This window comes from Lutra lutra, chromosome 3 (assembly GCF_902655055.1).
Source record: "Lutra lutra chromosome 3, mLutLut1.2, whole genome shotgun sequence".
Lineage (NCBI taxonomy): Eukaryota > Metazoa > Chordata > Mammalia > Carnivora > Mustelidae > Lutra > Lutra lutra.
The window spans coordinates 150,529,332-150,541,447 of NC_062280.1; positions in this window are offsets into that span (position 1 = coordinate 150,529,332).

The following is a 12,116-nucleotide window of genomic DNA, read 5'->3' on the forward strand; positions in this document are numbered from 1 at the left end:
TAAAAGACCATTTTCTCCTCTGTCCCAACAGTGTCAAATGTGAATAAATGATTAAAAGGAAAACATGAATATCTTGTTAAAAACATGAAATAACATTTGCTGAATGAATGAATGTCTGCTCTTGTTTTCAGATTAATTCAAAATAATGAAATTTTATAAAGCTTTGTAAATTCTTTCCAAGTAGCACTGAGATTCTTGTATTCATTTTATTACCAAATGCTTATGAAGCAAAAAAATGTGCTTAATTAGCATTCTTGATACAGTATTTCCCAACATTCTATCACAGTTTCTATGAAAACAAAGAAAAAGATGTATCTTAAAATAATAGTCCTATAAAGGACTATAAAGTCCTATATAGGACACATAACATATTTTTCAAATATTGTGTAAATTCCACTTACTAAAATAGTGACTTAAGTAGAAAGAGGTATATAAAGATATGGTTCCAAAAATGGTTTACCATAGGTGGCATTGATGTTGAGTAAATCTGTGATTTATTACTCTCTATATACATCCATTTGAGAAACTCAAATAAAAATAATTATAATAAAATTACATTATTATTGGTTTAATTCTATAATTAATATTGTACAATGTTAATTGGGCAAAGTGAAGGCAATTTGACCATTCCCCATTGAGGACGTAAGAGTAATAGCATTAGTTTAAAAAATATAGATTGGGGCACCTGGGTGGCTCAGTCACTTAAGCATCTGCCTTCAGCTCAGGTCATGATCCCAGGATCCTGGGATCAAGTCCTGCATTGGGTTACCTGATCAGTGGGAGTCTACTTCTCCCTCTGTCCCTCCCCCTGCTCATATTTGCTCTCTCTCTCTCTGTCACAAAAGTAAATAAATAAAATCTTTTAAAAAAAGAAGAAATACAGATTGTTTTGACAATAGCCAACTAAATTCTTCATCTAAGAATTATTACCATGATAAAAAAATAAGATGACATTGAAGAAAAATATTGCAGATGGGAAAAACAAAGTTTTTACATGCTGATGACTTAAGGGATGGCATATTCGCAAAAATAATATTTTGCAAGTTACAACATACAATTTTATAAAATGTCTCATATATACAATAAAAAGCAAGGGGGCACCTGGGTGGCACAGTGGGTTAAGCATACAACTCTTGGTTTCAGCTCAGGTCCTGATCTCATGAGATCAAGACCCACATTGGGCTCTGTGCTCAGTGTGAGGTCTGCTTGGGATTTTCTCTCCTTCTTCCTCTGTCCCTTCCACTTTTGCTCTCTCTCTCTCAAATAAATAAGCATTTAAAAAACAGAAAAGAAGCAAGAAGACATGCATTGTGTCTGTATCAAAGAGTAGCTATAAAGATAGAAGTGACTACTAAAATATAAAACAAGTGAAAACAAACACAAAACAAATATATTTCAAAGATTAAATGTCAGATCAAAGGGTTGAACTAAATAAAGGATTGCAAATTAATCAAAAATTCAGTGGCAGAGTTAATACCACATTGGAGGAAATAGGGAATAGAAGTGAAAAAGAGGAAATTAAACAATGATATAAAGAATAAGTCAAGACCAACTGCTGTAGCACAGAGAACATGGATGAAAATAAGTAGAGAGAATATATATGGAAGGGTAAATTAAAATAAAATTTCCTTTGAGAAGAAATAAAAGCTACAAAGGAAACAACTATCCAAGACATAATTAAAAAGATATTTTATTGGGTTAAAAACATAGACACAATTTGCTTACTATAGTTAAACAAAATTTAAAAAAAAAAACAAAAAAACTAGACCACATATACCATGAAGAAAATCAAATTTTCATTTTGAGGAATTAAAAATTTAAGCATCTTGATGAAATACATTATAAATAATAAAAAGTCAATCAGGGTTCAATATTCTTCTTTACAATATCAATGAAAGATAACCATGTGGTTTTTGGAGAAATGCACAATTATAAACAAGAATTCCTATTTAATTCATTGATCATATATAAAAACCACTTCCAAATATGATAATAGCAAAGAGGAAAAGAAAAATAAACACAACATATTTATCTTTTTACATAGAGCAGAGTCAGATGATATTGTTTGGGGATATTCAAGGAATAGGTTAAAATAGGCATACAATATATACAAATAACTTACAGTTCAGAATTTTTAAGGAACCATCAAGGACTTTTTAAAAAAAGATTTCATGTGTTTTTTTGAAAGAGAGAGAGTGAGAGCAAGAGCAAAAGCAGGAGGGAGAGAAAGAGGGAAGAGAGAAAGAGGCAGGAGGAGAGGGAGAAGTAGACTTCCCACCTCAACAGGGAGCCTGATGTGGGGCTTGATTCCAGGACCCTGAGATCAGGACCTGGGCTGAAGGAAGATGCTTAACCAACTGAGCCACCCAGGAAAATTGCCATCAAGGATTTTAATCAGGCATATGTCATAAGATTTTCAGTGAGGAATATTATGATGACAACGTGAAAATTGTATTTGATGGTAGCAATATTAGGGAACATTAGTAATTACTAGTCCTAATAAGACTTTTGGTGTAAAAATGTGGAGCCTGGGTGTGAGTGGGGGGGTGGGGTTCATTGTGGGGGGAGTCAAAGGTAGTGATGGTAAAGAGAATAGGTAAAATATAGAAGAGATAATATCAACTAGAGATTTGAAAATGGGTATTCAGATACTGGAAAGAAAAATCACTGAAAATCACTAAAAGTAGGGGTATAGGGTTGGCTTAGTTAGTTGAGCATCTGACTCTTGATTTTGGCTCAGGTCATGATCTCAGGGTCCTGGGATCAAACCTGTGTCAGTCTCTATGCTTAGCAGGGTCTGCTTCTCTCCTTCTCCCTGCCCTCCCCAATAAATAAATAAATAAATAAATAAATAAATAAATAAATAAATCTTTTTTTTAAAAAATCACTAAAAGTATTTAAAAGTTACTTCCACGTTTCTTACTTGATGGAATAGTTGGAGTATGGTATTTTTCATTGAGAGATGGAAATTATCAAGATAATCACATTTTTAGGGATTAGGAAAGGGAAAGGAGAGGATATTATGACTTCATTTCACATCGTGATTTTGAGGTATCCATTGGAGTCATAGAGATATAAAGTAGATAAATCAATAGTACATCTGGAGTAGGGAAGGAAAAAGTGATCATTGGTGAAGATTGCCTCTAAAACAGTAAGAGGGGTTGGAATTCAGCAGGGACAGTGCATACATGCAGGCTTGTAATTGATGGGTCCTGAAATATTGTGCTCAGAAGGGTTAACAGGTGACCTTGGAAATAAATATTTTTACCATTACCTTTCATGAAAGCTTGACAGAGCTTAGTGTCTAGAGATTCAAGACAATGTCTACCCTGACACTTTCACTCCCACTTTCTGCAATAAAACTCAAATATTTAGATGTCTGGCACTTCATCAGACAAAAGCATTTGAAAAGAACAATCAAAGAAGTGATGGTCTAGGTGCCAAGAAATAGGGATTGTCCAGATGAACTAAGATATCTAATTAATTTTGGCACTACCACATCATTGTCAACCATGGTAGGAGCTGTTTCAGTTATAAATCTAGATATGAGATTTAAGTGCTTAGAGAAGGTGGGAAAATATGATAAGTAAATATCTGTTCTTCTTTTGGAAAGCTTGGGTATAAATGAAAAGAGTGAGTTACATTGATAGAGATTTAGTGTAAAAAGAAGGGGAATGATAGAATGTGTGTAAGTAGGGGGAAGACAGGAGTGAAGAGCCACTGGTTTATGATATAAAGAAGGTCTTAGATGGAAAAAGTTCCTGGAAGGAACGCAGATGTGAGCTTATTCACAGAAGATTAAAAATGGGAATATGGGTGTACATGCAGATTAAGACAGAACTGGAGAGAATTCCCACATAGAAGTTCCTATTTCCTTTATAAAGAAACAGGCAGTGCCATCTGCTTAGAGTGGGTAGGAAATGTTGAATAGAAGTAATTTCAAGGAGAATAGTGGCAACTTGAAATAGTGGTTTCAAGGAAAGAGATTGCCTATTATGGACTCATTACCTTGTCAAGCAGCTAACTTTGAAATCATGAATATGTAATGGGACAAAATATACTGTGCATACTAGGCATGCCACCAGCATTTATCTCTTTCATATAAAATTACATGATGCTGTGAAAATCTGATGTTGCATTGTCTTGTACATTTTTCCCCCCTACTTCAGATTTTCTTTATTTTTTAACGTGAGAATGCATGAGAAATTTTGGGTAAGTTATTTTATAATCTAGTAAAATAATGATGATGTTTTCTTTTAATTTAGATTTGTTCACTTTATTAATGTGCTTCCTAAACTGAAACCCTCTCTCCTATCTTCCTTTCTGAGAGTAACTTCACTTCAACCGAAATTGGAAAGAGGAGGAGGAAGAGGAGGAGGAGGGAAAAAATGAAAGAGAAACATGTGCTAAGCGTGGTGCTAAATGTTTTGTTCTCCGTCTCATGGGACCTTCACTGTGTATGATTCCCACTGTCATATTCATATTCACATTAGGCCCTTGCTGGCCATCAAGTGATAGCAATGAGTATCACCTAGATACTCATTGATGAGTTGAGTATGTTGAGATGTTGAGTATGTAAGTTATTTATCCCCCCTCTTACCTATTATGCGATGATGTTACCTACTTCATATTGACTTCTTCGGCATTGTGTGAAAAAAGTCAAACTTCTACCAGCTCTGAGCCAAAAAGCAGCCAGTCTCAGCCCAGTCATATCATTTAGAACTTCTCCTAGACAATAGGAAAATGGTGTGATTCTTTAGTGGGATTGATTGATATCAGCAGTGCCGTGGATAACAGAGACCAAATATCTAACTTTTTCTCATTATGAATAGTCTTCTGGGCCATGTTTATCTGAGTAAGTCACCCATTTTTTTCATTTTAGCTTGCCTTGGCAACATACAGAGTGATGTAGTTTCTGGCATACTCTGGATTAATCTGAATGATGGGGAAATGTTTGGAAAATGATTTAAGTCTGTATATGCCACGTGATGAAGGATGGACCTCAATATAATTTTCCTCTCATTTGAAATATTTATATAAGCCACAGTGCCAACATATTATTTTGTCATATTTCACATTTTTATTCCTTTAAATAGGCTGTTTTCTTAAGAGTATACATTTGGAAGATAATCTTCTATAGTTCAAAATGTGTAAAAAATAATTAGAAGTTTTCTGAATTGAAGATGGTTGGGAGGAATAGAGCATTACTACCAAGTACCCCATTTTAAACAAATCCTGTGGTTTATTTCAGATGGTTATATTCAAGGATAGATTACTCAGGAAAAACAATGTCTATTTTTTTATGTGAATTACGATTTCTTTCCTCTGTCTCAATACTTTTCCATGGAGCATTTAATGCGATTTTTTTTTTAAAGTCTTCTGTTAGGAAAATTGTTAAAGGCAATGAGGAAGAGGAGAACAAAGACAAAAGTTATTGCTCTTACAGAAATTGTGGATTTGGAAGAGATTTTTTTAAAAAATCACTTTGAGAGATACCTGGGTGGTTCAGTTGGTTAAGTGTCTGCCTTCAGCTCAGGTCATGATCCCAGAGTCCAGGGACTGAGTCCCGTGTTGGGCTCCCTGTTCAGTGGGGAGCCTGCTTTTCCCTCTCCATGCTTAAGCTCGCTCTCTGACAAATAAATAAAATCTGAAAAAAAAAAATCAGTTTGAAATGTCTTTCTTTTTGTTTTCTTTAACTATCTGCTGCTTCTTCTCTCTTCAAAATTGCTGAATCTAGCTATCCATGCTGAGAGTACCCATTGCTGCAGCACACTTTCGTGAGAGTCTATGCTCAGGCTTTCTTTGTTATTTTCCTGAGAATAATCCAACACCTTTGAAATACTCTCTTTTTATTCTAATACTGTGTTTCATTTTCATGTAGAGCTTCACTTATGCATTTTTGTTGGAGACCAATGTCTAAATGAAGTGGCTTATTCCTTCTTGAAATGGAATGTAGATTCTATGAGCGTAAATTGTCAGAATCAACCACAGAGTGAATCTCACTGGCTGTCGCTCACAGCTACAGCAGATATAAATTATTATATACATATATGCATGTAAGAGTTTTTCTCCTTTAATCTTAAATACTTCCAATTGTTGACCTCTTACAAATATTAGAATATGACCATAAAATCAGCTAATTTGATCACTGTATCTCAAACAGCATGATCCAAGAAAACTAATTAAAATGGCAAATTTGGTGTCATTCGTGCTTGTCTTCTTTTCAGGCACATAGATATTTCAGCTACTAACACACTTCATTACTTGCCACGAACGTAGCCGTAGGTGTATGACACATTCCCTGAAGTTTACACTAAAATGCATTGGTACAAATCTTGGAAGGCCTAGAAGTTCTTCACAGGATGAACCAAAACCACTTTGCTACCTTTATCAAACCTCTGGCACAACAGCTGTTTCTTCTAAGACTTTTACTGTACTGCAAGATAATTTTATCTTTCATGACTAAAGAAATATTCATCATACTTGCATGTCCTATGGTGCTAAATTCTATAACTCCTCACATGACTGTAGTCGTAAAATAGCACAGAGGCAATTTTGTGGTTGATGCTTTTCCCCAAAGGAGCTTGCATGTATTACCTGGAAATACATCTGTTTGAGTGGCAATGAAAGGTTGTCACATTTTAGAGTCTTCTCTAATTAAAAAATCACCTGTTACTAAGTAGGATACTAAGTGGGAGTCCCATAATTTCTTTGGATTTGGCATTATTCCCAGGGGCTCTGAAAGTGAAGATGTTAAGTATTTTCATACACTCAGAAGTGTCTGATAGTTACATGCATTTATAATTCAGCTTAGTTTTGACGTAAAAAATCAGGCCAGTAAGAAAACTGATGTCTCAAAGATTATATGGTGATGACGGTGGTGGTAGTAAAACCTGCTTTTGATGACGTTTTCCCATAATAGAAGTAGGTTGGAGTATGGGGAATTGGTGAGTTTATACATTTAAATGCGAGAAAAAAAAAAACCATGAAGCAGTACATAGAAAGTCACTAAGACACAGTCTTCTATAGAAGTTTCACTTTGATAGAATCTCTATTTGTTGTACAGTTTAAAACAAAAACAAACAAACAAACAAAAAACAAATATTTATTTGGTTTTTCAGGTGGTATTGATTTTTATGTCAAATGTTGATTTTATATGAGACATATGATAGTATTGATTATCTACCAGAAACAAATAAGTAATTGTTATATTAGCTTGTTTTAATGAAGAGCAAAACACAAACTATATATGAATATATGCATCCTCAAAGAACTATATAGAGTTTACAGATATAATGTATACATATAGTCAGCTATATATAAAGTACAAATATAGTCAAATATATATGTATGTATATAGCTTTTATCATAATTTTTCTTCTCTCATGCCTGAAAGGCTAGGAAATTTTTAGCAAGGAATTCTATCTTCTGTAAGGGACTCATGACTCCTAATAAAAGGTGAAGATAAAACTGAAATGTAAAAGTGGTCACCTTTTTTCATAATTACTGACATATGAATTTCCAAAATGAATAATAAAAGTCCATTTCCTCTTCAATTCATAGTCCATTGTAGATCTTAGGAATCACTGGAGTAACACTTCACCCAGTCACTCATTCAGACTCATGGTTCTTCCATTGTATGCCTTTGCCCCTTCTTGAGCCTCAGAATCTGTTCTGGATTATCTGCAGCCCGCAAGACCAGCTACAAAATGTCGAGAATCACAGGCAGATGTTAGGGCCCTTCATTAAAGAGATGTCATACTTCCATTCACATTCTACTGGTCGGATCTCAGCCACATGGTCCCAACTAACTAATAAAAAATAAATTTTCTGGGAACTGTTATCTAATGGCATGTGTAGGAGGAAAAGGGAAAGAGATTTGGTGTCTGCACAGTACTGCTCTGTCAAAATCCTATCTTCTGGCCATTTGGCCATCTTCTGGCCAAGTAAAAAGTAACTTCTTACTTCCTCTCACTCATAGAACATACTTACTTCATCCAAGGAATAGAATGCAAAGTCTCACTCAATCACTCAGCTCCAAGTCCCCAGACCCTAGAGATAGGCAGTCCTTGTGATGAGGTCTGTACATGAACTCTGTGGTCTGGTAGTATCATTACCTGAGTTCTTACATAGTTAAGAAATTATAGATAAATGACTTGGTTACAATCATACTCTTTCAGTCTACTTCACTACCGGACACACATGTACAATCATACATGCATACATACATATACATAAAGAAAAATGCATGATACATAATGCATACATACACACATATACATAAAGTATAATGGTAATGGCCTTTTTGTAGTATTTATCCTCAAATATATCTGTATTTATATCTCTATCTACATCTATATCTATACCTGTGTATTATATATGTGACATATATATGTCATGTACATATGTGTGTGTGCATATATGTGTGTGTGTGTGTATCTATGTTTCAATAGATCTTTGTACACACACAGAGGTAGTTATATAAATAGAAAATAAATAAACATATACAAACACAAATATTAATTATTTGAGACAAAATTTACGGAGTGAATGTACAGATCTTGAGAATACAGTTTGTGGAATTTATGTATTATATCTATCACTTCTATCTCAATATAGAATATTTTCATCATCCAAGATAGTTTCATGCCTCATTCCACTAAATCCCCAACACTACTCCCTTTTGGACAAACAGTCTTCTGTTTGCTGTCCTTGGAGATTAGTTTTAGTTATTTCTGATCTTCACATATAAAGAGAATTTAAACAGTTGTGCTTTCTTTTTGTCTGGCTTCTGTCACTTAACATATCTTAACGTAAAATCATGTTACTAGCATGCCTTTGTAAGAGTTATGTTGTTGATGTTGTCAGCATGTGTCAAATACAATAACTGAGTAATATAATTTCATTATAACACACACAGACACACGGCAATCTGTTTATACATTTTCCAGTTGATGCACAATTGGGTTATTTCCAGTTTTTGTTTTAGTGATCTAAGTTGGATAAACATTCTTGCATAAGTCTCCTTGTTGACTTTTATTTCTTTTGGGAAATAGATTTCCTAATTCATAAGGTAGACAGCTGGTTCAATTTTTTAAGAAATTACCAAAAATGTTGTACAGAGTGGTTGTACCATTAAATCCCCTCCAGCAATTTAGGAGAGTTTCACTTGTTCTGTAGCTTTGCAGGTATTCATTCATTATTTGTCTGGGCTTTTTTCTTTGTTTGTTTTTGCCTTTTTGGTAGTAATGGAATGATATTTCACTGCAGTTTTATTCTGCATTTCCCTGATGACTAATGATGTTGGATCTCTTTTCATGAGTTTATTGGCCATTCACTTATCTTTTTTGTAAAATGTCTATTCGAGCTTTGCCTATTGGGATATGTGCTTTTCTTTTTGTTATTGATTTTACTGAATCAATATTTTGAATATAAATCATTTGCCACATAAATGTATTGTGAATATTTTCTCCAAGTCCATCGTTTCTTATTTTTGACTATATTTTTTAGAACAACTTGAGGTTCACAGGAAAATTGGGAAAAAGGTACAGTGATTTCTCATATTCTTTCTGCCCCATATATGTGTAGTCCTGTCATTATCAACATCTTTCATCAGAGTGGGACATCTGTTACCATTGTTGAGCCCACAATAACACATCTTAATCACCCAGAGTCCATAGTTTACATTACAGTTCACTCTTAGACATTATATGGGTTTCAATAAATGAATAATGACATATATCCACCACTGGAGTATCATACAGAATAGTTTCATTACTCTAAAAGGCCTGTGGGTTCTGCTTATTCATCCCTTCCCATCTCCCTCACCCTTGGCAACTACGAATCTTTTATCGTCTCCATAGTTTTGCCTTTTCCAGACTATTATATAGTTGGAATCATACAGCTTATACCTTTTCAGGTTGACTTCTTTAACTTAGTAATATGTACTTGTTACTAAGTGAAAAATGGTTATGCCATATTTTTTTTTCATGACTTGATAGCTTTTGTTTTTGCATTGGTTAATATGCATTTTCTGGAGGGAACACCATAATCTTTTTTTTTTAAGATTTTACTTATTTATTTGACAGATAGAGATCACAAGTAGGCAGAGAGAGAGGAGGAAGCAGGCTCCGCACTGAGCAGAGAGCCTGATGCAGGGCTCGATCCCAGGACCCTGGGATCATGACCCGAGCTGAAGGCAGAGGCTTCTAGCCCACTGAGCCACCCAGGTGCCCCGGGACCACCATAATCTTATGCATTTGTCTCCTAAACAATATCAAAGCTGCTTCTAAGTTTTGGCAGTTATGAATAAAGTTACTATTACTACCCATGTGTGAGTTTTTTTGTGTGAATATGTTTTCAACTCCTTTGGGTAAATAACAAGGAGCTCAACTGCTGGATCCTATCATAAGAGTATGTTTAGATTTGAAAGAAACCAACAAACTGTCTCCCAAAGTGGCTGTACTATTTTGCATTCCCACCAGCAGTGAATGAGAGTTCCTATTGCTTCACATACTCATCAGAATTGATACTGCCAGTGTTCTGGATTTTGGCTATTCTAAACAGATCTTGTTGTTTTAATTTGCATTGCAAATTTAATTTGCATTGCAAATGACACATGTTGTGGAGCATCTTTTGACATGTTTGTTTGTCATCTGTATCTTCTTTGGTGAGGTGTCTGTTAAGATCTTTGACCCATTTTTTTAATCAAATTGTTTGTTTTCTTTTGGTTGAGTTTTAAGTGTTCTTTATATATTTGGATAAAACTTTTATCAGTGTATCATTTGCAAGTAATTCTTCTAGGTCTGTGGCTTGTATTCTCATTCCCTTGAAGTTGCTTCCCTTTTTATTTCTCAACAATTTCTTTTTATCGGTAGGCTTAAAATGTTATGAAAGTTCTCCTTAGTGATATTTTATTCGTTTTTTTACTTTAATATCTTCCCTATGAAATCTCTGCATGTTCCAAGTTCTCAAACATATTCCCTTATGATTTCTTCTAAAGACTTTAGAGCTATAGCTTTTTCCTTTATATTACCTTTATATCTCTGATCCATCTAGAATTAATTTGTTACATGGTTTGAGACAGAAATCCAAATTCATATTTCCCACATATTTATTCAGTTGTTCCCACGTCATATGTTGGATATATTTCTTTTGCTTATGGAATTTCTACCTGTGTTATCTTTATAGGTGTATTTCTCAATCTGGACATTTTCTTCTTTTCTATTTATGTGTTTGTCTGTCCAAACTTTAGTACTGTGTTTTTATTATGTGCTTATTGCTTTAGATTGGTAAATTAACCTCATTGTTAATTATGTGTCAATTTTTATTTCTGGTAGTACTTTTTGTCCTAGTCCACAGGACTGATATTAATACAGCTACTTCAGTTTTTATATTTGCATGGTTTTCTTTTTACCACCCTATTTCTTTCAATGCACCTATGTGTTTATATTTAAAGGGCTTTGTTTATTTTGATGAACACTGATTAATGTATAGAATTGTTAAGTCACTATATTTTACACCTGAAACTAATACAGCACTGTATCTTAACCAAGTAGAGTTAAAATAAAATAAAATAATAATTTAAAAATATCCAGGTTTTAAAAAGGCATTATATATTCCAAAGAAGAGATCTTCAAATGAAATATCACCTTATCTAAGGTACAATATTTGCCACCAAAGCAAAAAAAAAGCTATAACAGGAATAAACTCTTGTGTATTCCACAACTTACAAAAATAAAGTATTTCAATACTAAACTACATATTGATGGGCTCCATTTCTTTTCATTCATTCTGGCAATTTGCATTATTTTTTTCTTTTATTATAATAAAAACACTCAACATAAAATCTACCCTTTTAAGAAAATGTCGAGTACAATATATTATTGTTGACTGTAGATACAATATTGTACAGATCGTTTGAACTTAATCATTTTGCTTAAGAAAAACTTCTTGCCTGTCGATTAGTAAATCCCTTTTCTCCTTTCTCTCAGCTGCTTGCAATCACCATTGTACTCTTTGATTCTAAGAATTTGACAACTTTAGAAAATTCATATAAGGGGTAACATGCAGTATTAAAAATAGAACTACCATATGATCCAGCAATCCCACTTCTG